We start from the raw sequence: 26,941 nt of genomic DNA, 5'->3' as shown, positions 1-26,941 counted from the left end.
AGCAGAGAGACAGAGAGAGAGAGAGAGAGACAGAGAGAGAGAAAGAGAGAATCCCAAGCAGGCTCCACACTGCCAGCACACAGCCCGACGTTAGGCTCGATCTCACAAACCATGAGATCATGACCTGAGCCGAGATCAAGAGTAGGCCATTTAACCAAGTGAGCCACCCAGGCACCGCAGTAACAAAACACGTTAAAAGAGCATCTAATTCTCACTGATCTCTCCAGATTTCAGAAACGAATAATGGGCATCCTTACTTTCCATGGCCATATAGTTCTTCCCATAGGTTTAGTAAGAATTTGCCCTCTCTTTTTGGCAGAATACTTTGGACAAATCAATTGTGTAACCAAAGCTACCCCGAGAATATCATATTTGAAAATGATTTTCGCATAATCAGGAGTGACAACTACTGAAAGACAAGGGTTCAGTTTTTAACAAGGGTTAAGTTTACAAATCTCCCCCAAGAAAACTGGCCTAACACACCTGGCTGGCAGATAGGTTCCCGAAGTTATAAGAAGGTAAGAAAGGTCACCGTCAGTCAGAACAGGAACCTTAGCAAATGTTGGGAGCCTCAACCAGACGGAAATTCACCCAGTTACACAGGTACTAAAGAGGAAATCTCTTGGAGAGAGTTTCTTGGTTTTGTTTTCCTAGCCTCAGAGAAGCAAATAATAGAGGCTTTTAAAAGTCCAATCCAAGGTTTATAATAAAAATTTCTGGAGAGAAATTAATTCTATCACCTCAACAGCTCATGGTTCTACATTTGCAAATCTAGAGGAGGCCTCTATGGCCAATTAACACTCTAGCTGCAGTTTTTGGGGTTTTTTTTGGATGAAGAATTACCTTTGTAAATTACTTGTGATCTCAGGAGGAAGACTCTAAAGAAAACTGTCAAAAACTTGAAAATGGGCATAAAAGATCCTGAATGTTTTCCACTGGCACACTGGGCATTCATTCTACAGTGGACCCTGCAGATTCTGATCCTAAAGGGGTTTCTGATTAACTCAGCGATCTTCATACCCTGCAGGGCTAAAAGCTAAGCGGTAAAAGACTGATCATAATGCAAATTACTCCCATTTATGGCATTACAAGTGAGTTTTCTTTCAGTAAAGAATATATATCTCAGTCAAATGTGTGTGTACCCAGTTCTCATTTGAGCCATCTTTAGTATGCAAATTTACACCGAAAAGCTCTGATATTGACAAATGAATGCCTTCTTTACTTCGTATTAATATAGGCATTAAGCTGACCAAACCAAGTTTATAAATAGAGTAGACTTTGCTTCAAGTATTTTTGGGATTGTGAGAAAGTTAAAGGTAACTAAAAGGTTCACAAGTAGGGGCTGGTTAAATAGATAATGGTATGTCTCTTGCAAAGGTGCTGGAGCCAGTAAAAGTAAAATCTAGAAAAAGTAAAACTGCAATCTAATAATACTGTGACCCAATTTCTGATAAAAAAAAACTTGGATTTAAACACCTTTATTAATACATCTATTCCGACTTGTATAGGACTTTTGAGGCGGGGAGAAGGGTATTAGGGTATGCTTTCTGGGGAGAAGGTGTGTTGGATCACTGATGGTTGTTATCGCTGATGACATCTGCTTTCTTTTCTTCCAAATTTTCCTGGAATAAACTTTACTAGCAGTAATCAAGTATAATTATAGAGGAAAACTACTAGAATTAATTTATAAATTATATTTCACAATGCAAGTAAAAGTACAGTCATTAATAAAATGGGAGCAATACCTCTGTATCTGTTGGCTAGATCTTCCACGTCTTTCAGGGAGCAGTTCACATTTTTACCTTCAAGAGCCCTTCCTCTCAACTTCACCCCACTCTGTCCAATCTGATGCAGACAAGATTTAAGACTCCTTACTAGACACTGTCATAGGGCCCTAGATGAACCCCTTCTAAAACTTTTCATAGCTATAACTGGGGTGAATATGAAATCAATGCTTCTTTCCCCTACTAGACCTAATTTCTCTGTCTTATCCACTGTTGTGAGCCTGATACTCAATATATGCATATTGCATCCTAAAAGTACCTCTTAGGATGTATCTCTTTTATATATATATATATATATATATATATATATATATATATATATACACACACACACATATATATGTATATATATATAATATACACATATTATATATATACATATGTATATGTATGCATACATATTACATATGTAATTGTATATGTATATGTACATATACATATTACATATGTAATATATACATATATATGTATATATATAAATATACATATAGCTCCTTTGCCATGGACAATGAATGACTCTTAAAATATGGTAGAGTAACAAGTATGTTGTATCAAAGATAAACCACCTAAATCCAATTAACTTGAGTCTCTTTATAAGCCGGATTTTATGAGAGATGAGTAACATTTGCCATTCACTCATGGAAAAGATTTTTTACGTATGTAATATTTTAAGGGATATAATTTGGCCTATAATGTGTCTGCATTAAACAAATCACGGTAATGGAATTTTATCATACTGTATCATGTTATGAAGTGAAAACAAAGAAGTCATACTGTCTGTGTTTATACATTATATGCAGAGGGTTCAAGGACATTCATCTGTAATTCAACATGCTCAAAAATCACGAAAATATTACGCTTGGTATTTGCAACATTGATGATAAAATCTGAACAAACAATAAAGGGGACTTGAAGGTCTTGAAATTTCAATATTTGCAGGCCATGCAAATATGTTTAAATAAATTACAGAAAATATTCTGTTCAGATAGTTCCCCAGGCACCAAACAAATGCACACTGAATCCTATTATAGCACTACCACATGAGAGAAGCAGCCATCAATCTGGTTTATAAAAATGTTCTTCCAGTCACAACCAACCTTTTTGTTCATGATTAATTTCTATTATAGCAATACATTATAGTGATACTAATAATATTAAGGCTCTAAAACATAGGTTTGTCTAACACTGGCTTCTTCATACATAATCTTGTTATAGTCTGAATTTAGGGTGGGCATAAATATCACACTGTCTCAGCTTCCCTTTCTAGGCAATGCATGGTTAAATCTGTGTCTAGGCGTCCTTGATTTTGGCACTATGAATTTCACGGAAGAAAACGGGAAAACTCCAGCACCCGTGGAAAAGTCACTTCTCTGTTTCTAAAAATAGGTAAACCTCTTAGCTTCATTTAAGTCAATGAAGAAATTTCTCAGGTTACAGAGAAAAGCAAAGAGAGAGAACAAGAGATACAGAGCATTAACTGTTTTTGTTCAGTCAATCCGAGATGGAAATTTATACTAGGCATCCTGGGGACATTTGCAATATGGTTGAGAATTACACATTTCTAAGGACATGAAATAAGAAAAAAATCAATTTTACCTAATTTTATTTAACAGTAAATATACTACTGACAAATTGTGACTTGTTTAAAATGATTATGTAATTTTCAGCAAATAATTCACGTACATGCTGCCCTCTGTTATCACGTACAGGCTGACTATAGATGATTATCATCATTATAATCATCCAGTGATAGTCCAAAGCAAATGGAGAACTGGATACTCTATTTCTGCACCATCACAAAGATCTTTTCTTCTCTTCACTCCTTCTTTTCCTTCAGAGGGACAGTAAGAAGGAAAATGATAAAATTTCCGTCATGAGATTTCCAAACCCCCATCTCTACCCTCAAGAACTCCTTGATAGGGGCACCTGGGTGGCTCAGTCGGTTAAGCATCCGGCTTCGGCTCTGGTCATGATCTCACAGTCTGTGAGTTCGAGCCCCGCGTCGGGCTCTGTGCTGACAGCTCAGAGCCTGGAGCCTGCTTCGGATTCTGTGTCTCCCTCTCTCTGGCCCTCCCCTGTTCATGCTCTGTCCCTCTCTGTCTCAAAAATAAATAAACATTTAAAAAAATTAAAAACAAAAAAAGAAATCCTTCATAAATTCTTAAGAATTTCACACATACCAATTGAAAAAAAACATAAATATCCTTATGGGATCTTAAATAAAACCTCCATTTAAAAAAGAAAGGAAGATAGGGGCGCCTGGATGGCTCAGTTGGTTAAGCGTCGTACTTCAGGTCAGGTCATGGTCTCATGGTTTGTGAGACAGAGCCCTGCACTGCCTCTCTGCTGTCAGCCCAGAGCCTACTTTGGATCCTCATCTTTCTCTCTCTCTGCCCCTCCCCCGCTCTCTCTCTCTCTCTCTCTCTCAATCTCTCTCTCAAAAATAAATAAACATTAAAAAAAATTTCTTTAAGGAAGATAAAATTCAATGTTAAAAGCCTCTGTGTCACTTGTATCTGTCTTTTTATATTTAATACCATTATATGATAGGTTCCCTCACAACTTTCCGAATGCTTCCAAAATTACTTTTCATAACAAAGTTCACTTAAGTTCATTTTCCTCATTAGAAGAGTTAATGTACAGTTAATCAGTTAATGTACAGAGTGTGAGGAAAATAAGGAAATGCCCCAAATAGGACAAGGCCATTTAAGGATGGCTTTTGGAGGTTAAGTGTATAATACTTGAGAACATACTAGAAATTGAAGAGGAGTATAGATTTAAAGAAAAGATAAACAAGTGTGAGAACCAGATCTGTAGAGAACTGTAGGGCACCCGATCTGGTAGGAAAACAAGTTATCATGCTGAATATTAAAAATAAGCCTCCAGGCACCTGGCAGCCTCAATGGGAAGAGCATGAGAATCTTGATCTTGGGGTTCTGAGTTCGAGCCGCAACATTGGGTGTAGAGATTACTTAAATAAAACTTAAAAAAATAAAATAAAATGAAGCCTCACATGGTAAGAAGTGATGGAAAATGATAGTAAGGATATTAGATTCTACAATAGATATTGACAAAATACCCTTTTTTGTGAGTAACAAATAACAAATTGTGAGGCTGTGAGTCAATAAATGATGAGTTGTTTTCTAAATTATTTAACCCCATTATTTCTATCCCTGAATACAGTTCAACTAAAATTTAAGCATAAATACTACTATTAAAGCTTAATATAATCTTTCAAATATTGATTAATTATAAAATATTACATTCAAGTCAATCAGTCACAGAATCGTTTAAAAGCTTTTTAAAAAACTGCTTCATCATGAATTATTAAAAGAGACTTTTTCAAGCAAAAGAAAATAATTTTCATAAAGTATGGATATTAGCAATTTGAATTTTCAGGTCTTTTTTAAAAGTCAAGTTGCCCACCAGAGAGTACAAGACACCATCTGTTAGGTCAGGAGCAAGTTTTTCGTCCATTTTAAATCAGTCTTCTATGACCATAGGTCACAGGTAAAAAAAAGCATCGCTATGAGAGAATCATTCAGTTTCATTTCCACAGTTACCAAAAAAGAAAAAAGATACTATCTGCTGAGTAAAAACTATTGTATGTTGTTTGCATTTGTCATTGAAAGAAACAATTTTTTCACTACTTTGCCCTCAAAGCCAATTTACTCAACAATATATCCAATGTTTCCAAAGCATCTGTTAAATTTGTTTTCATGCAAATATCAGTCTGTGTATCAACTGTTTCTATTCAGAATTTCTTTTTAACCCTGTTTAGCAAATCTTATAAAACCCTGTTTGCATTTATAGCAAGCACAAAACTGGTTTTAAAAATTGTAAGTACTATGTACTAATCTTTATGGATAAGTACTATCATATGTTTTCTGTTTGTTAAGATTCTCTCCCGTATTGTATGCAGTTTATTTTTCCAGATTCTAGTTCCAACCTTTTCCAGGGGCAAGAACTTAATTATTGTCTATTTACTGTATTGTATTTCCACTGCCAGCAACAATAGGAAAGCAATATTCTTACGCTCGCATGCTAATAATCCCTTGAGAATGATGACAAAGATCAGCCTCTTTTCTGAACCCCCAGTGGCCAGATGTATTTTGAAATTCAGAGTTATGCATATTTTAGAAAGGTAACAGAGTGCACATTTTACACCTTATCATCAAAAACAATACTATATCTGGAGAAACGCATGAACATTCCCACTATAAATAATATCGTGTCAGTTCAGATCAGTTTGCCACTAATGGGCCAAACTTACAAAGTAATTTTGTTTCAATATTCAGAGTCTTGTGGATTCAAAAATTCTGGATAATAAATTGTGTGTACACACACACACATATTTTAACTTTTAATATCTAAAAGGATGACTCATGAGGCCACATTCTGTAATTAAGCAAATACCTAACTGATTATAGTAAGAAATCTATACGTAAATACCTAAACATTGAAGCCTATACTTTATGCTTTCCTAATGACTGTATCCCAAAAACAAAAGAAAAGAAAAATATCTGTAGGAGACAACAAACATTTCCCATCATAGTAAGATCAGATGAAAATAACTTCACAATGGAAAGAATAAAAAGCTGTCTAGTGATCCTTTATTCAGGGTTCAACAAGCACATCTTCTTTAGCATATAAATAAATTTTAAGAACTCTACCAGAATTCTCGGATTTACATAAGCCAGACCTGTGCAAGTAAAGGCACAACGCTATGATTTTCCTACTTTGCACTTTCATTTGACTCAAGTCCAACAGACAAACATGATCATTCCTTTGGACAGACAAACAAAAGAGAAATCAATTGAAAAAAAGAAATTCAAAATGGAGAGACTTTGTTTAGATTTTACTCTCTAAAGGCCAAAGGAAAAAGGTTTTAGAAATGGGGGGAGGGGGGAAACGTACATAATGTCTTGATTTCTCAGAATATTAGAGAGGAATATAGGTCTTTAATCGCCCAATGCACACCCTCACTTTACAGATGAAGAAACATAAATTTATAAGGATTCGTGCATTTCCATGTGGAACCGAGACAGAGCTAAGTTTTCTGACTTTTTCCTCTTGTGACTTTGTAAGCTTTATGGCAAGAAACTTCAGAGTATTTTGCAACAAGATCTAATCTTCCTTCCTCAAAATATTTTTGAAAATAGAAGCAACAGAGAAACATTACTGCCCCAAAGTAAGTAAAAGCCCACCAGGTATCCTTTCCTCCACAGATGACAATCTTGTCTTGTAATTAATATGCTTAAGTTTATGCAGTTATTTCTCTTTTTTTTTAAGTGTGTTTATTTTGAGAGAGAGAGAGAGAAAGCAGAGGAGGGGCAGAGAGACAGAGAGAGAGGGAGAATCCCAAGCAGACTCCATGCTGCATATCCCAAAACGGGGCTCGAACTCAAGAACCACGAGATCATCACCTGAGCCAAAAACAAGAGTTGGTGGCTTAACCAACCGAGCCACTCAGGTGATCCCAGTTATTTCTTCATCTATTATATTTCACCTTCGATCATTATTAACAAAAGAAATTATTCATATTCTAAAAGTATGGAGTTGTTTTCGAAGGAAGTCACTTACGCTATAACAAAAGATATCTCAATGATTTTTGGCATTGAATAAATATTACATCAGCTAAAGTACTGGTTAATAATCAGCACACAGACTCAGTTCTGTCATATCAGCTTTTCAAGAAATAAAAATAGTTTCACATTTATAAAATTACATAGACTGACAAAGAAAAAAAGGATGAAACTAAGACCAAACAAAATCCAGTTAAAATTCTTATACAATCTGTACTGATGACTCTAAGTTTTATGTTTTTTTTTTAAATATACTTCAATTTAAGAAGAGGAAATATACCCAGATGCTTGCCTTAATTAGCATCAGACAAGCAGTAACACTTCTTAATACCTTAGTTAATACATTTCCATGTGTTCCCTTTAAGAAGGCTTTTAAAATGTTTGCATGACCATAGTTGCATTCTCAAATGTGTCTAGCTCCTTTCTTCTCCCACTTTCCACCCTAAAATAAATCCTCTTCAGGTAATAGACATTTAATACAAGACAGGAAATGTTTCAAGGCCAGGCTTAATAGTCTTAATATATACATTTTTTTTTTTTTTTTTTGCCTTTTAAAACCAATGAGTATTTTTATGTTTAAAGTCTGCAAGGTGACAAGAAGAATGCTGAAGTTGTCATCGGCGTCAAGAGGGAGTCCAAATTTATCGGTAAGAAAAGGAAAGAAAAACATGTGAGGCAGCTAATCTGGAAGAGCTGGATGGAAGATGCCTGCAGGAGATATTCCTACCTAACTGAAAAGAAATAATTCAAACAGGGTTACTTTTCTGAACTGCAAAGAGAAATAAAATTTATTCCCATAACACTCATAAAATTATAGTAATAAAAATGGACCATCCTATCTGGGCCTCTTATTTTATAGTAAGGAAATCAAGGTGCAGGGAAGTCTATCAATTTGTCTTTGGGTACAGAGCAGGAAGTTCTGGTCCAGAACTTAGGTCTCCTTTGATCTAGAGGCCTTCCACTAAATTTTGCCACTTCCACAACTTGTACAGTACATTTATTAATATGTATATGCAGCAGAACACCAGCTGTTACTCCTAGTCAGAAATCAACCAATTTAAACCAATCACGAAATGTATTTAAAAATGTGAAGAAAGTTATTTTTCCTCTATATTTTGTTTCCTTAGCAAAGCAGCTTTTGTGAGTGGAGACATGTCTAATTCTATTTGGCATCAGTTTTGCAAACTGATATTAGCTATCAGAGGAAAGTTCTTTTTTTTTTTTTTTTTTTTTTAATTTTTTTTTCAACGTTTTTAATTTATTTTTGGGACAGAGAGAGACAGAGCATGAATGGGGGAGGGGCAGAGAGAGAGGGAGACACAGAATCGGAAACAGGCTCCAGGCTCCGAGCCATCAGCCCAGAGCCTGACGCGGGGCTCGAACTCACGGACCGCAAGATCGTGACCTGGCCCAAGTCGGACGCTTAACCGACTGCGCCACCCAGGCGCCCCCAGAGGAAAGTTCTTTTAATGATGAGGTGACTGTTTAAACTACTTTTACTTAGGGGTGCCTGGGTGGCTCAGTCGGTTAAGCGTCCGACTTCGGATCAGGTCATGATCTCACGGTTCGTGGGTTCGAGCCCCGCATTGGGCTCTGTGCTGACAGCTCAGAGCCTGGAGCCTGTTTCAGATTCTGTGTCTCCCTCTCTCTCTGCCCCTCCCCCACTCGTGCTCTCTCTCCCTCTGTCTCAAAAATAAATAAACATTAAAAAAAAATTTTTTTTAATAAACTACTTTTACTTAGTTAATAGTTGACAAAGCAATGAAAGCAAAAAACGTGTGCCATTTTGTTTTTTTTTTTAATGAAATTTTCAATTTAATTTTTTTATGTTTCTTCTTTGAGAGAGAGAGCTCATGCACACGATCAGGGGAGGGGCAGAGAAAGAGGGAGACAGAGGACCCGAAGCTGGCCCTGTGCTGACAGCAGAAAGCCCAATGTGGGGCTCGAACTCATGAACTGTGAGATCATGACCTGAGCCAAAGTTGGATGCTTCACTGACTAAGCCACCCAGGCACCCCGAAATTTTCACACTTTAGAAGAGGAGCACTGTTCAACAACTACACACTTACATATGTACCATAAGACTGGGCCATAAAATTACTACATACCTAAGTATATTTATGAGAAAAAAAGTTTTAAATCTTCAGTCAATTTTAATAAAAATGAGCTTTTCTTGGTTACCTTTTTCTGTATCAGTGAAGATCTTCCCTTTCTCTCATCACACTATTAAATATTTTTCAAAGTTAACATATAGATAGCTCCAATATGAGAGGGTATGGAAAAACTCTAAAATACTCCATATAAAATTTCATTTTGAGTGATCTAAAAACCATACTTTATAAGTTATGAAACATTTTAAATGCTATTGCAGAGGTTATCAATTCAAAAAACATTCAACTTCCTTGACATTGAAGTATTGGTTTTACTTGCTTTTTGAGACACATTTTTATATCAAGCATTCTTGGGAAAAGAAAGGCAACTAATTCTGGGAGGGGAGTAGCCGAAAGTCTCATGTGGGTACCAACAAAGAGAAAGAGAGAAGAGAGAAAGAAGGAAAAGTAAAAAGAGAAAGAAAGAAAACACAGAATAAAAGAAAAAGCTCTGTGTGTTTTTTTAAGAACTGAGGAAAACCGCAGGACCTTAATTTTGAAAGTGATTCCTACAAAAACAAGAACCTGACACAAAAATAGTTTGACAAAAAAGCGAAAGTTTTTTGTGGTAAGATTGCCATCAATTAAACTGCACTCAGAATATGAGAGGAAAAAGAATAGGAAAATGATGTCAATTTAAGGATTATATAAACATATCAAATGACAAATGTTTTTCAGAACTCAAAGTGTTAAGATCAACAAAATCATTTTTACCTTTTTTAATGAGCTGATTCATAGATAACTCAAAATTCAGATCATTCTTTGAAGTCATTCTAATTGTAATAGCAGCCATTCATCACTTAGACACAGTGTGATATCTAAAATTGCAAATATCAATACAACTTAACTTGATGTTTTCATTTAATAAAAGAAACAAGATAATGGCTTAGAAATATTCATTAGAATTGGAAGGAAAATACTTTAGCTTTAGTTATTTCCACCCAGAAAAATGACACAGAACTAATGAATGCTGTCAATGGTCGTGTCTGTCCAGCTCTACTCCCCAAGACGTTCCTTCTCAAACACACACCATCTCAACGCACCCGAGCACTTACAAACATGCCTCTGCGGAAACAATTCACAGTGATTATTCTACTGTGACTAAAAATGCTACAAAACAAAAGAGAACTTTTAAAAGCACACCAGAGGTTTTAGGGGCAACTGGGTGGCTCAGTCAGTAGGCATCCAACTCTTGATTTCAGCTCAGGTCCTGATCTCAGGGTTGTGAGATCGAGCCCACATTGGGTTCCTCATGGAGCCTGTTTGGGATTCTCTGTCTCCCTCTTCCTGAGCCCTTCCCCACCGCATGCGCACATGTGCACACTCTCTCTCAATAGGTAGATAACAAAAAAAAAATTTTTTTTTAAAGCACACAAGAGGTTTTATAAATATGGCAAATATTAAGCCCCTGAAAGAAAGGACATACTTAGAGTGAAAAGAAGAAACTATATTCAATTAATTTGTTCTCACCATTCATTAATAATCAGAACGCATACAATCATTCAGCCAATTATGGAGTGAATGATTCTTGAAGACCCGCTCTGTACCAACACAGCTGAATTTTAAAAAGACAGAGCCCCTGGACTCAGGAAGTTTCGAGGCTGGCCAAAGAAAATGCAGTAAAAATGTCACCCAAATGAATGAAAACTACACCCGTGACAAATGCTCTGAAGGAGGATGACACCATAAACTGGAGCATAAAACAAGGGCATGTGACTTGCCATCGGTGCAGGGACACCAAGTTTCCCATAGAAAACTGTAAATGAGTAAAAGGAAAAGGGTGAAGGAGTTAAAACACACCATCCCATTCTTCAAGATTTTCATTTTTTAACCTTATAGCTTCCCAACTAAATGTGGAATGCAGACCTTCCCATGTGCAGAGATTATATTTTACTCCTCTAGGTATCTGCAGTATCTGTAGCCCGTGGCACAGTGGAAGGTGCAAATCATAATCTGCCTTAACATATTCTGTTGAGAAGAATGGAAAGCAAGCCTACAAGTCATGTAGATTACCCGAAGTATTTAAATTCTTAAAAAAATGGGGCGCCTGGGTGGCTCAGTTGGTTAAGCGTCTGAATTTGGCGCAGGTCATGATCTCACAGTTCCTGAGTTCAAGCCCCACATCAGGCTGTCTGCTGTCAGCCCAAAGTCCACTTTGGATCCTCTGTCCCCCTCTCTGGTTCTCCCCCAGTAGCACTCTCTCAAAAATAAATAATCATTAAATATATATATATATATTGCCACAAGTTTGACCAAAACACCTGCCACAAGTTTGATCAAAGCACAGTATGCACACACAAAAGGCCATGAAAAGAGGGATACAGCTTGAGGGGATCAGTGTCCATCTTTTCCAGAGGAAGCCAAACCCCATGGGAAACAGGAGCCGTAGGCCTGGGCACTGGGCACACTCCAACAGAAGGGAGTATTGGCACACAAGAGCCATGGCTGACTCACAACATGTCCAAATGTGCCTACAGCTCTTTGTACAAGGAAGTAGCTCAGATGTGTATTAAAAGAAGGGGAGGTGGTCATAAAAATACTACAGCCCAGCTGATAAGGAGCTAAGGACAAAATGATTACCAAAACTGCTATCAGTGCGATCCTCTGTCACTCACAAAACATGAGTACAAAGAACGTGGCTGTGGTTTTCTTACCAACTTAAAAGGCCCTGAGAAATTCCAGATTATTTTGATTTATGACTATAAATGTCATCCTTACCATATAACATGGGAATGCCTTATCTTTATATGGAAGAGTAGTTTCTAATGACCACTCTTTTGTTTATTTCCACAAAAAGAAATATAAAACACAGAGTGATGTATTATTCTAAGATGTGAATTTCCTCCCTAGTACATTTCTGCCCTTCCCCTCCAGATAAAGAAGTCTTGCCCTTTTGGGCAAACAGAGATGCCTGGCATCTGCCCTTTGAGAAAGGTCTACAGCAAGGGGACAAAGATGATCCACAGTGACAAGCCCTGAGCTGTGCCTCTCAGGCTTGCACATGACTTGTCTGTACAATCCTTGGTGGTCTTGCCCTTCTGAGAGAATATTCAGGAGCCAGCAAGTCTAAATGAGACCAGCATACAAAGCAGCTCCCTTGTGAGTTTTCCCGCACTAGGAAAAGGAACTTTCTGAATCATCTCTGAGCCTATGCCAACTTTATTAAATGGTGCTTTGTTCCCAAGGGAATTTTTAATTGAGAAAGCATTGGCAATATACAACATGCTTTACAGTGGTTGGTGATGCTAATCAATGTGGTTAAATGAGAAGAAACAGCCTCCCCTCTCAGATTTTGAAATCAAATCTGAGGTACTCTTATCAGTACAAACGTATTTATAAAATGAAAAAAAAGAATAAAGCTTGGAAGATAGCTAATGAAAGTTTCTGCATACGTTATTCAACAGATTTTTATTGAACACCTTTTAAGTAACACACAATCACATCATCTTTTAAGATGCCATGAATCCACCATTACTATGTAGTTGAGGAAACAGGGACGCTCAAGCTTTGAAACAGTCCCAATGCCACGTCCTACTAAGAGAAAAAGTGACTTGTCTGATACACCATGAAAAGAACATTTTTAAATAAAAAAGTAGGGAGGGAGACAACTTGAAACAACATAGTAAGCTGTAAAATAAACACATGTAAAGCAATCAAATTTCCAGGTTTCCCCAAAGAGGCATGGAAACACCATAGGAATAGGTGGCATAACCAGAAACCACTCAGGCTCTAAAGGGTGCTTCAATTTGAAGGAATGTATATATGCACCGAGTTATATAAACTATCTAAGCAGACTGATAAGGCCAACATTAGCAGAGCTGTTCTGAAACACAACCACCAACATACTGATCATCTATCAGAAAGACTGGCTTAAGACCTAACCGACCTTCTACCGCTATCGTGACTTAGCTGTAAACCCTTGTTTTATGACCAGCGCTGTATGCCGTGTAAACAATTGAAAATGTCTGCCATGGAAAAAACATTTAGTGAATTAATAAATTACTCCCTAATTTGTGTTATGTAGACCACTAATTTGTTTTAATTAACAGCCATTATTAACAGTAAACACATGAAATTACGTTTGAAATTTACAGACAGGCCCTCACTGAACACGTGCTCCCATTAGCGTGCAGGAGTTGGCCGATACTCTCCCAGATTGATAGTGATGACTCAAATATAAGACTGTTGTTTGAACCTACGTGTAAGTATCTTGTTAAAAGTATAATAAGGTAAATAATTCACTGATCGTTTTTCTTACTTTAGACATTAGTGGGCATTTACCTCTAGCTAATATGCACATACATAAATGATGTAAAATGCCTTATGAAGAGCAAATACATTTATTTAAATGGTATTAAGCTACTATTCCAATCAAAGAGCTTCAGACATTCTACCTACAATGATAACAATGAAAATTTTAAATAAAAGTATCATATACAGCCAAAATTGTAATATGTATTGCTTTTACCAAAAAAAAAAAATTTAGAAAAAAAAGCACCTAATTACATTTTCCATCATAAAAGATTAAATTGTAGGCAGATGAATAGAAGAGGGAATAATGATCTAACATTTCACTACATATCATAGACAGTCATTTCTGATGGACACATCTGTGATTCTTACCCACCTAACATATCAAATCATCAATATCAATTCATGTAGCTGCAAATTCTTTTCTGAATCAATCAACTTCTGTTTTCAGTAAAGGATAACTAAACCGATTTTTTTCCTTTGCTGTGCTGGCTCATGTACTGTGTCATTTAAAAGGGAACAAAACAACAAAACCCATTTGATTGGCTGTAATTCACTTTAACATTTGATTAGCTATAATATATTTTAAATGCATCTACTGAAAAGTTAGCACTCTGTGTGCTTATTAAGGTAGGTAAAAGTAAAGAATCAATTTTCACACATACAATAGAATTTCACCGTGGTATAAATTTGTTTGTTCATTCCAAAAGCAAAAGCAGAAAGGAAAGGCATGTGATCTGAATAGACAATCACATTTTTGAGAATTTTTACAGTTGGTCTTGAAGAATATTTATTGGTTGTCATTGTGCATATGGAGATTGACCCAAAGAGATAAGTTCTTCTGGAGAAACTGAAATCCTCTACTTAAAATTTAAAAGGGGAACTAAGTTCCTCACAAATACATTTTTTAAAATATTTCAATGTCTCTAGGACTTAAACCTCTGAAATCTTTTAAAAATTTCCCTTCCCTCCTCCTAAAAGAAGGGTTTGCTTTGTTTTAAATTTCTTAACGCTTATTTATTTTTGAGAGAAAAGGACAGAACGTGAGCAGGAAAGGGGCAGAGAGAGAGGGAGACACAGAATCTGAAGCAGGCTCCAGGCTCTGAGCTATCAGCACAAAGCCCGATGCAGGGCTCCAACTCAAGAGCCATGAGATCACGACCTGGGCTGAAGTCAGACACTTAACCAACTGAGCCACCCAGGCGCCCCATGTTTTGTTTTGCTTTTTAATCTAATAAGGAATAGAAATAAACCTGTTTAGGGAAATCTGGAAATATTCTTCAACAATGCATATTTTTTCTCATGTTTCCTTTATTTTTCTCATTCAGTTTTCTCTTTTTTTTCCTTCTTTTTTTTTTTTTTAATTTTTTTAACGTTTATTTATTTTTGAGACAGAGAGAGACAGAGCATGAACGGGGGAGGGTCAGAGAGAGGGGAGACACAGAATCCGAAACAGGCTCCAGGCTCTGGGCTGTCAGCACAGAGCCCGAAACGGGGCTCGAACTCACGGACCGCGAGATCACGACCTGAGCCGAAGTCAGCCGCTTAACCGACTGAGCCACCCAGGCACCCCTTTTTTTCCTTCTTCAAGAACTTATTCTTACCTCTAATTGTAGGATTTACCCCCTCCAAGGATAAAGGTACTACCCGCCACAAGTAAATCATAAATTCAATGTATCACACCATCATAGAGCTTTAAAGGGCTTCGTAACTTTCCACATTATAGGTTTGAGTGAACAAGAAAGCAAAGAGAGGTTAACAGATTGATTTGATACCAGATAGCAAGAAAGTGATAGAATGAGCACAAGAGCCCAATATTCATGCAAACCTAAACTACCTAAATGAAATTAAATACAAATCGGCCAAGAATAAACCATCACCTTTTTCTGAAAAGAAAGACCCCTGGCCTTTGCTATCCAAACACTTAACCCATATTAATGGTAAATCACCATCATCGTCATCATGATTATCATCATCACCAGGGTCTTGAAAAGGCAACCATTTAATCTAAGGAGTGAGACAGAACAATCTATCCCTAGTAGAGGATACACTGAACTCAAAGCCCCTGGGCAAGAGTACAAGGAGAAATTTAGTATCTATCCATTGCTTCCTAACGCAGGACTTCACTTCAGGACTCTGAAGTAAATTTTTAAAACAAGCATCTGAGAACCAAATGATAACATTAAAAAAATCATCATCCATTCCAGGCATCTGAAAGTTGATTCATAAGGGAAGGGAATTTTTAGCTTATTGCCCATATTTGCATGCAAAGTAAAAGCTATTACCATATTTAAGAGGCAAAAATATACTTTAACATTCACAGTGAAAAGGCTGAGCAAGAAATAATAAGTTATCTCTAATCAGTAAATTATTTCAAATGACATCTGATAGCTGTTGACTGTTGCCAAGCCACATTACAGATCATTCCAGTAAGCTGGCTATAAAACAATACAATTACCAATGTTAATTATCTGCTGCAGAAATATTCATGACTTAAAGTGAAATGAGATGTCTCCTTGATGCTGGACCGTCCCAAACATTTCTAGTGAGTACACAACTCACATTACTCTTCAGGGTTAGGAAAGGTCTGGGATAACATGAGATGTGTAGAATCTTTAAATACACAAAACACCCGTATCTGAAAATTCGGGCAAATTCTCTCTGAGAGAGGCAATGTCCTGTGTTCACTACATCCTATTTCCTCCAGAAGACACAGCTGGATTCCAAGGTCCCAAGAGGACTGAGAAGCATATACCTTTTGATATCGATTCTTACACCAAATTTCAGTAGCTGAACACAATAGCTGTCGACTTCTCATCCATATCACAGTATATGGAGAAGAGCAGGAGATTCTGCGCCACACAGTCAATGAGGGCCCCAGGCTTATTAAACTATTGTGCCCCACAATCTGCAAAGGCTTCATCTTCCTCCGCATTCAATCCACATGCAAGAAACAAAACATGGAAGTCATGACAAAAAGTTTCATGGGCAAAGCCTTGGAGGTACCTACATCATTTCCATCCACACTCCATTCTCTGGAACTCAAGTGTATGATCACAGCTAACTGCCAGGGAGGTGGAAAAATGTAGTCTCACCGTGTGGCCAGGAAGAAAGGAATTTGGTGATCACACAGAAGTCTGTACCACAGCATCCTTTAACATCGTTAATACACTGGGCTTATTGTAAGATTTAATTACTTAGAACTCCAGTTTTCCAATGCCTTTAATTAGAAATTAACGGCAGAGGAAAACAAATATCCACAAAGGCATACCTTGGAGACACTGCATGTTCAGGCCCAGACTACTGCACGAGAGCAAGTACTGCAATAAAGCCAGTCAAATCACGAATTTTTGTTTCCCAGTGCATAAAGTTGTGTTTACACTACACGGTAGCCTAGTAAGGGTGCAAAAGCATCATGTCTGAAAGAACAATGTACACACCTTAATTAAAAAAATACTTTGTTGTCAAAAAGCACTAGCCATCATCTGAGCTTTCAGCCAGTGGTAATCTTTTGCTGATGGAGGGTCTTGCCTCGATGTTGATGGCTGCTGACAGATCAGGGTGGGGGGTGTCGAAGGCCGGGGTGGCTGTGGCAATTTCTTAAAATAAGACAACCAAGAGTTTGCCATGATGATTGAGTCTTCCTTTCACTAATGAGTTCTCTGTAGATGAGATGCCATTTGATAGCATTTTACCAACAGGAGAACTTCTTTCAAAATTGGAATCAGTCCTCTCAAACGGTGCCACTGATTTATCAACTCAGTTTGTGTAATACGCTAAATCCTCTGCTGTCATTTCAACAGTCTTTGCGGCATTTTCACCAGGAACAGATTCCATCTCAGGAAACCACTTTGTTTGCTCATTCAGGAGAACCAGCAACTCATCCATTCAAGTTCTGTCATGAGGTTGCAGCAATTCAGTCACATGTTCAGGCTCCACTTCTCCTTCTAGTTCTCTTACCATTTCCACCACACCTGCAGTGACTTCCTCCACTGAAGTCCCGAACCCCTCACCGTCATCCACGAGGGCTGGAACTTCCACAGTCCTATGAATGCTGATACTCTGACCTCTTCCCTTGAATCAGGAATGTTTTTAAAAGCCATCTACAATGATGAATCCTTTCCAGAAGGTTTTCAATCTCCTTTGCCCGGATTCATCAGAGAAATCACTATTTATGGCAGCTAAAGCTTTACGAAATGTATTTCTTAAATAATAAGACTTGAAAGCTGAAATTACTCCTGCAGAATGGATGCTGTGTTAGCAGGCATGAAAACGACATTAATCTTATTGTACGTCTCCATCAGAGGTCTTGGGTGACCAGGTGCCCTGTCAATGACCAGTCATATTTTGAAAGAAGTCTTTTTTCCTGAGGTCTCAACAGTGGGCTTAAATTATTCAGTAAACCATGTTATAAACAGATGTGCAGTCATCTGGGCTTTGTTGTTCCATGTATACAGCACAGGCAAAATAAATTTAGCATAATTCCTTAGGACCCTAGGATTTTCAGAATGGTAAAAGAGCACTGGCTTCAACTTAGAGTTGCCAGCTGCATTAATCCCCTACCAAGAGGGTCAGCTGGTCCTTTGAAGCTTTGAATCCAGGCATTGACTTCTCCCATTCAGCTATGAAAGTCCTAAATGGCATCTTCTTCCAGTATGAGGCTGTTTCATCTACACTGAAAATCTGTCATACAGTGTGGCCACCTTCATTATCTTAGCTAGATGTTCTGGGTGACCTACTGTAGCTTCCACATCAGCACTTGGTGCTTCATTCACCCTTCACTTTTATGTTAGGAAGACAGCTTCTTTCCTTAAGTCTCATGAACCAGCCTGTGCTAACTTCAAACTTTTCTTCTGCAGCTCCCTCACCCTCCCCAGCCTTCACAGAACTGACGACAGTCAGGTCCTTGCTGCGTATATAGGCTTTGGCTCAAGGGAATGCTGTGGCTGGTTTGATCTTCTATCCAGACCACTCAAACTTTCTCTACATCAGCAATAAAGCTGTTTTGCTTTCTTATCATTTGTGTGTTCGCTGGAGTAGCACTTTTAATTTCCTTTAGGAACCTTTCCTTTGCATTTACAACCTGGCTAATCGTTGCAAGAAGCAGGCCTAGCTTTTGACCTATCTCGGCTTTCAATGTGCCTTTCTCACCAAGCTTAATAATAATTTTCAGCTTTTGATTTAAAGTGAGAGACATGTGACTCTTCCTTTCACTTAATCATTTAGAGGCCATTGCAGGGTTATTAACTGGCCTAATTTCAATATTGCTGAGTCTCAGAGAATAGGGAGACCCGAGGAGAGGAAGAGAGATGGGGAAGAGTCAGTCCGTGGAGCACTCAGAACACACACAACATTTATCATAAAGTTCGTCCTCTTATATGGGCGCAGTTCAGGGCTCCCCAAAATAATTACAATAACAGCATCAAAGATCACCAATCACAGATCACCATAACAAATATAATAATGCTGGAAAAGTCTGAAACACTGCAACAATTACCAAAATGTGACAGAGAGACACAAAGTGAGCAAATGCTGTTGGAAAACTGGTGCCGATCGACTTGGTCAACACCGACTTGCCACAAACCTTCAATTTGCAAAAAATGAAATATCTGCAAAGCACCATAAAACAAAGTATGCCTGTAATTTTAATTTTTTTAAGGTATGCCTGTAATTTTCAAGATTTCAGTAATCCCTAAAACTTTCATGAAATCTGTTCAGTCCAGCTGTCCTTCCTCTTCAAATATTACACTGAAACATTCATTATGAAAACTGTTAACATATTTTAATTGGGCACAATGAAAAAGGAAACAGCTTGGACATGAAAAATAAAAGCTGATTCATCTACTTAGTCATGTTCCTTAATACTATTACAAAGCTACAAAAGTTTTAGAGCATGATACAGATAAACAGAAAACATAAAATAACATAAAAAAGGAAAGCGTATGTTCCAAGAACTGCTTGGAAAAGAAAGGCAGAAAAATCAGAACCCAGCTTTAGCACTTTTATTTAATCGCTACATGTTGCATACAAAGCGTGGTTTCTTTTTTTTTTTTTTTATTTTTGGGACAGAGAGAGACAGAGCATGAACGGGGGAGGGGCAGAGAGAGAGGGAGACACAGAATCCGAAACAGGCTCCAGGCTCCGAGCCATCAGCCCAGAGCCCGACGCGGGGCTCGAACTCACGGACCGCGAGATCGTGACCTGGCTGAAGTCGGACGCTTAACCGACTGCGCCACCCAGGCGCCCCCAAAGCGTGGTTTCTTATCAACCAGTAAGAACTTTTCTTTTCATTAAGGACAAGACGTTTCTATGAATTCACTCACCCCTTCTGGCTAAGACCCTATTGTGTTCAAAAAAACATCTACAAAGTTACCAAAGAAGGAAAAAGATTCAGCCACGAGATAGTATCCATCTCATCCCCCTATTAGTACAGGCTATTTCCACTATACTCCTCCCTGTCTGAACTAATTAACCACAGACAAAGGAAGGCACAGAACAATACAACTAGTTAAGAAGTCACAGGTACTTGACTTCAGGATTTCAGGGAAAATGGGAGGATTCAGTGAACTGAATGGTCTCTCAAGAATGTCAGTTCTGGGGGTGCCTAGCTGGCTCAGTCGGTAGAACATGTGACTCTTGATCTCGGGGTCAAACCTCACATTGGGCATAGAGATTCCTTGGGGGAGCAAAACGTCATTTCTCAGACACACTCTGAGATAAATTACTGAATGCAAGGACTGTAACACAAGCCACAATTAGCTTAATGCTTCTTAAACAGCTGGCCAATTTTCATATTTCAAGAAATCATCTATCAGGGTATGACTGCTTCACAAAAGCCAAGACTACCTCTAACACACACACACACACACACACACACACACACACACACACACACAGGTTTAGCCTCCTGCCCCCACTAGTGTGTAAATGGCATGTTTTCTGAAACACGGGAGGCACCCACTGCTGCTAACAAAAGAGACAGACTTCTCTTAAGAGCAGGAAAACCGCTACTGAAAAGTTTTGGACACAGGGATATTAAAGGACCGGAAGAGTTTTATTCCAAATCAAAAATATTTCATATATAACCCCTGCAGACGGTAAAACACCAATTATTTTTACTTCAGGTGAATCGCTTTATTAGATCATTACACCGCTCTTCTCCCCACAAGACGCTGAGGACACAGAAGAGATGTTAGAGCAAGGAAACAGGACGGCCATGTACCGCTGTGCAAACTGTGTGCAGCAAAAGGGCTCCAGGCTAAGGGCTCCCAAGAGAGCCATGATCTAGTCCGGACTCTGCCCAGTAAGAGTTGCACCCTAGCATAGCTTGGCTAGGAGGAAGGGAAGCCATTTTCTCAATACCAAAGATCCATGTCAAAGAGCAAGGGTGAGGGGAAGGGAAAAAGGAAAGATGATCTCAAAAGCATGGTCTATTTCATGGAAATACAGACCTTGGTGTGTCAGGGTGTGCCAGATACTGCTTTTTGGCCCCAATATTTATTCAGACCCTTTTCTATAGAAATCTGATGCTTAGCTTTGGAACATGCCTGCCCCAAATCAAGACCCTGTGCTCCAGTTTCTCCCGGAACCAGGAATTATGATATGATCACGTTCTGGTCAATATGGTATACACAAAAGTATCTGGTAACAGGTTCTGGGACCCTCCTGTAAGAGGCAGCTGGTATATGTACCTTTGCTGCTGTCTTTCTCCATTTTTCCCTGTTGTCAGGAACAGGGGTACTACCTTGCGCCATAAGGAAGGGACGAGCCGGAAGGGCCTGAGTCCCAGAGCAGACCAGCCCTGAAAGACCTACGTGAGAAGGAAAAAAAAAAAAAACTTCTCATGCAAGCCAATGGTATTATGGGCTTTTTCTTAATTGCAGCCAAATTGCCATGTGAAGACTTTGGAGCCTGAGGAACTGAAAACAAGAGGGGTAAGTGGGGCCCAAAACACACAACTTCCCTTGACACATGGCCTAGATCCCTACTGAATGCAAAACAACTGCCTGAGTTAGCTTAATGTCTCTCATAATGTAAGTAATGCAAAGTACACTTTTGGAGCAATAAAAGGAAGATTTCCTAAACATGTTTCTTTTGAAAGGTAAAAAGGATAGAAATATGTCAAATATTTTCAAATAACGTGCCTGATGATTTTATAGTTTGTAACACTTATACCTGAGAAGACACTACAGGGGGCGCCTGGGTGGCTCCGCTGGTTAAGTGTCTGACTTCGGCTCCAGTCATGATGTCCTGTTTCATGGGAATGAGCCCCAGGTAGGGCTCTACACTGACAGCACAGAGCCTGCTTGGGACTCTCTCTCCCTCTCTCTTTCTGCCCCTCCCCTACTCACATGTGCACGTGCACTCACTCTCTCTCTCTCTCAAAATAAAGAAATAAACTTAAACAAAAAATTAAGACACTACAGGTTAAGTCTCTTAAAAATTCAGGTGCTGGCATATGAAACTGATCTATAGCAGACTCTGACTTGTGATGAAAATCATTTCTGAGGATGTACTTGCATGTTTTGTTTCCAAGGGGTTTTATTTCTCTGGAGAAGCTGTGAAAGTATTTATTTTCATAATTTCCCTCTTTATCTTTAAACTACTTAACTTCTGAGAGGGAAAAGGATACACATTTTAATATGATTTTTCTTAAAGTCTACAACAAACAACCAAAATGCTGACAATATTCTCTGTCCAAAGTCCTGTTGTCATACTTTAAAGATTAAAAAAATATATAAGCTTTCTCCATGGTTTTCAAAGCATTTTCTATTTATTCAATAATACGTCTCTTGTTTTTTTATCAAGAAGACATAAGGGCACCTGGGTGGCTCAGTTGGTTAAGTGTCTGACTTCGGCTCAGGTCATGATCTTGCGGTTCATGGGTTCAGACCCCACATCTGGCTCTTTGCTGACAGCTCAGAGCCTGGAGCCTGCTTCATATTCTGTGTCTTCCTCTCTCTCTGCCCCTCTCCCACTCATGCTCTTTCTTTTTCTCAAAAATGAATAAACATCAAAAAAAATTTTTTAAAGAGCTGTTATCCTTAAAAAAAAAAAAAAGACATTACACAAGATTACTTCTTTGGGAGAAAAAAGTAATTAAGGTAAATTTATCTGTGTATCACTATCAAAATTTAGAAAATCCATTAAGTTTTACCAACGTTCTTATGATGGTCAAACTCCCAGATGTTAAAATCAATTTCCACTGGTCACAACTATATAATTTCTCAAAAATTATACTCTCAATTTGACAACTTCATGTGTGAAATCGCCCTGTCTGTCATCATCAAATTCTCCTTACCTCTTGGATCATTTCCATCAGCATCCAAACACACTCTAGTATAATCTACTGTAATTTTTCTGAGCTACTATCAATGTCTTGTTAATATAATCAATGACCTCCATAACCCCAAATCCAATGGTCACTTATATCACTGCTGTACTCTCATGAGCACTGGACAGTCAATGATGTTCCCTTCCGGGCCACACTTTCTTCCGTGGCTTCCATGACACCATACTCTATCTTGGTTTCTATGTCTACACTCCTTCCTTTAGTATCAATTGCTGAATCCATCATCTTGCTTGACCTCTAAATTATAGAATGTGCCAGGGCTCAGTCTTGCATTCTCTTTTCTATCTGCATAAATGTTACATCATCTGTTCCTGGGCTTTAAATATCACCTGTATTTCAATAAACTCCAAATCCATCCTTCTTACCCTGACTTCACACTTAAAACTCCACAGTAAAAATCTAACTTCCTATCTGACCTAGCTGTTGATTCCCTACCCTACTTCCCAAACCTGCTCCTTTCCAGATTTCTCTATCTTTACCATCTAAATACTTGCTCAAGCCAAAAACCAGGCAATCATGATTACTCTTTCCTTCCCTCACCCGCCCCCACATCTGACACCACTTTTGGAAGCTATCCATTGCTCTGCACTTCCTCTTCTCTAACCCCAAGGCAAGCTACCATCATCTTTCCCCTGAACGTTGGTAATGCCTCCATCCCATCTTCCAACTAACTCGCTCTTTGCTTCTCCCAAGTTACCCGTGGTGTGCAGAGAAGCCAAAGTGCTCTGTTTATAAATTATGTAAGTCATTTACATATTTACAAATTATGTAACTTTCTTGCTTAAAACTCTCCAATGGCCTCCCTTGTAGTCAGAATAAAATTCGAATTTCTTGAGAAATGCCTGACATGACCTTACCCCTGCCTACTTTGCATTGTTCACTGCTGTGCACACAGCACTAAGGACAGTGGCTGATACTTAGAGTGTATGCAATTGCTACTTGTCAAATGAACTAATAAAGGTAATGAAAACACGCCATAAACTTGCAATATATTTATTAAAACACAGCTTACATTCCCTAGTAGCAAGGAACTGAACATTTTATCCAATTCCTTTAATCTGAGAATCTACTGTTGCAGAGCCTCTTTGATGAGCAAGTAAAAACCAATGACATTCACTGTATTGACACAACTATTAAATCAGACCCACCCTAAGTCGTATTAATTATTATCTCACTTAGAAAGTTCTGTGCAACATCATCAAGCTGTCTTCCTCTGTAACTTCACAGAAGTCTAAATAAAGTACGGAATAACAGCTTCTTTCCTTCACAAAAGGCTCCAATTTGACGATTCTTGGTCTCCGTGTTTCGGAAGCCCAAGGGTCTCATATATAGCCATTTTGAAACATGTCAAAGATCAGGACAGAATTACTCATTTTTATAAGGCATGATAAATTTGAGATTCTTGCTACAATGTCGGTTTCATGCATTCAACTATACTTTCACAAGCAGGAGTTAAAGAGGGATGGAATTACAGGAAGAAAGCTGGGAACCAAAAACTTACAATAAAGATGTAATCTAGTGTTCAGCTTTAAAGAACAGATGAAAAAAACTTGAATCGGTCTCATACATTACATGAGAATGAGAAGGCAACCCTGGTCCTTTCTGTGCCGTGAAGGCCTAACGGTTACAATTTCCACTCACGTGCAGCACAGGAATTTGCTAATATAAGTTAAGAGGTAGACATGCTGTGTATTTTAATTTAAATGCTAGCTTTTTAAAATAGTCTCTTAGTTCATATTTACTGGGTCCCCTTGTTACATGTAACATGTAACACAGTGGTCTGAATAACTGTTTAAAAAGAAACATTTAAAAATTTTGGTGAATCACATTGTTTTTTCCTCGCGAAGTGACCGATTTTGGTCATCTTTATTTGCAACGTTTCATTTTTAGAAGAGGTCTTGATGAATATGAGGACACTGATATACACACAGCCAGAGAAGTGTGAAGGAATTCGTGGAGAGAGAAGGAATTCGTGGAAGTTATGAGTAAATTCGTAGAAAACACATAAAAATATAAGAGAATTCATAAAAATTTGTCCAAAGTTATGAAATTTATTCATTATGACTATTTTGGCAGGGTGTGTAAGGAGCATTTTCTCTCCTACCCACTGTTCCACCATTAAGATTATATGGAGTTAATTGTATTTGAATAAAAAAAGGCTGCATGGAAAGATTACTAAAGAGAGCAAGAATTGTGGGTGCTTTCATGAAGACCGCGTGAGACATTTTCGACTGTGCTAGTCTTGGCTGAATTCATGCTACTGTTTGCAGTCTTTTGAGGGAGCTGAAAGGAAAGGAGGCCCTGCCACAGGTCAAAAATTAACATGCTGCTCGGGTGGACCGTGCTTGGCTGACCAGTGATTTCGGTTTCCTGATGAACCCTTACCAAAATGAGAGCAAAGGAAGGGGGAGGCGTGGGCATAAATTCACAAGGACAGGAAGAAAAGAAGAGCCATCAGTGGAAAGAAACTTTCCAACACTTTTGAAAAAAGTTAAGTAAATTAGGAGAGTGGAAGAGGTAAGTAGTGGGCTACCTGCAAGAATGGACCTGACGAGAAGAGAGGCCGTTTGCCATCTTAAGGCACCGGAGAGGTTCAGGACCTCAGGCACAGTAAGCTGAAGGGAGGCTTAAAACCAGCCGGCTGCAGGCTATACACAACTGTAGGCCCAAGTCCCTCCCCGGTGACTACTTCCATGGGAAGGCCTATCAGCCTTCAAGCCCTCCTCCTCACACCCCAGAGCCTCCAGGAACCCTGCCAGAAACTTCATTTCCCAGAGCTCGTTTCTTCATCTGTAAAATCTGCATTTGTTTTCTACTGCTGCCATAACAAACTACCGCAAACTCAGTGGCCTGAACTGATACAAATTTATTATCTTGTATTCCCAGATGCCACAATTTCAAAATGAGTGTGACCAAGCCAAAATGGGGTTGTCAGCAGGGCCACATTCCCCCTAGGGGTTTGAGGCAAAAATCAGGTGTCTGCATTTCCAGCTTCCAGAGGCTGCCTACGTTCCTTGGCTCATGGTGCTTTCTTCCACCCTCACAGTAAACAGCCCAGCAGCTCCAAACCCCGGACTCTCCCCTTCTGCTGCCTTTATTACATCGGCTACTCTGACTCTCCTGTTTCTTCTAAGGATCTTTGTAATTACCCTGGGCTCACTACGGTCATCTAGGATAATCTCCCCATCTCAAAATCTTGATCTAATCACATTCTCAAAAGACGTCGTATCGTGTAAGGGAACATATTCACTGGCCCAAGGATTAGGATGTGGACATGTGGTGGCCATTACTCCTTCGACCACATTACCTTGTCAGATTACTGAAAACATTACGTGAGATTATCCCAATAATAGCAATAATAGCTAAAGTTTATTGAGCACTCAAGAAATGCCAAGGACTTTTCTTAATCCCTTAGAGATTTAACAACCTCACAACAGCCCTATGACACACATACTACCATCTTGAGAAACATATAGCACAATTCCTATACCTGACGTCACACAGCACGCATCTTACAGAAGGGGGACTCAAGGGGCGCCTGGGTGACTCAGTGGGTTAAGTGTCTGACTTCGGTTCGGGTCATGATCTCACAGTTCATGGGTTCAAGCCCCGCGTTGGGTTCTGTGCTGACAGCTCAGAGCCTGGAGCCTGCTTCAGATTCTGTGTGTGTGTGTGTCTCTCTCTCTGCCCCTCTCCCGCTTGCGCTCTCTCTCTCTCTCAAAAAATAAACATTAAAGACAAAAAAAAAAAAGAAGGGGGATTCAAAATCCCATCCGCGTGCTCTTAACCACTCTGGTAAACACTCAGCAAATTTTAGCT

General features: G+C 38.6%; 1 protein-coding gene across 1 annotated transcript in view; it reads right to left on the bottom strand.

Moving 5' to 3' along the window:
* The window catches only part of PARP8 (poly(ADP-ribose) polymerase family member 8), a 173,486-nt gene that overhangs the window by 90,127 nt on the left and 56,418 nt on the right, over positions 1–26,941 (bottom strand). The gene's annotated exons all lie outside the window — the stretch shown is intronic.

Source organism: Panthera onca, chromosome A1 (assembly GCF_046562875.1).
Source record: "Panthera onca isolate mPanOnc1 chromosome A1, mPanOnc1 haplotype 2, whole genome shotgun sequence".
Classification (NCBI taxonomy): Eukaryota; Metazoa; Chordata; class Mammalia; order Carnivora; family Felidae; genus Panthera; species Panthera onca.
Note: the sequence above shows the minus strand (reverse complement) of the source record. Positions and strands in the feature narration are given on the sequence as shown.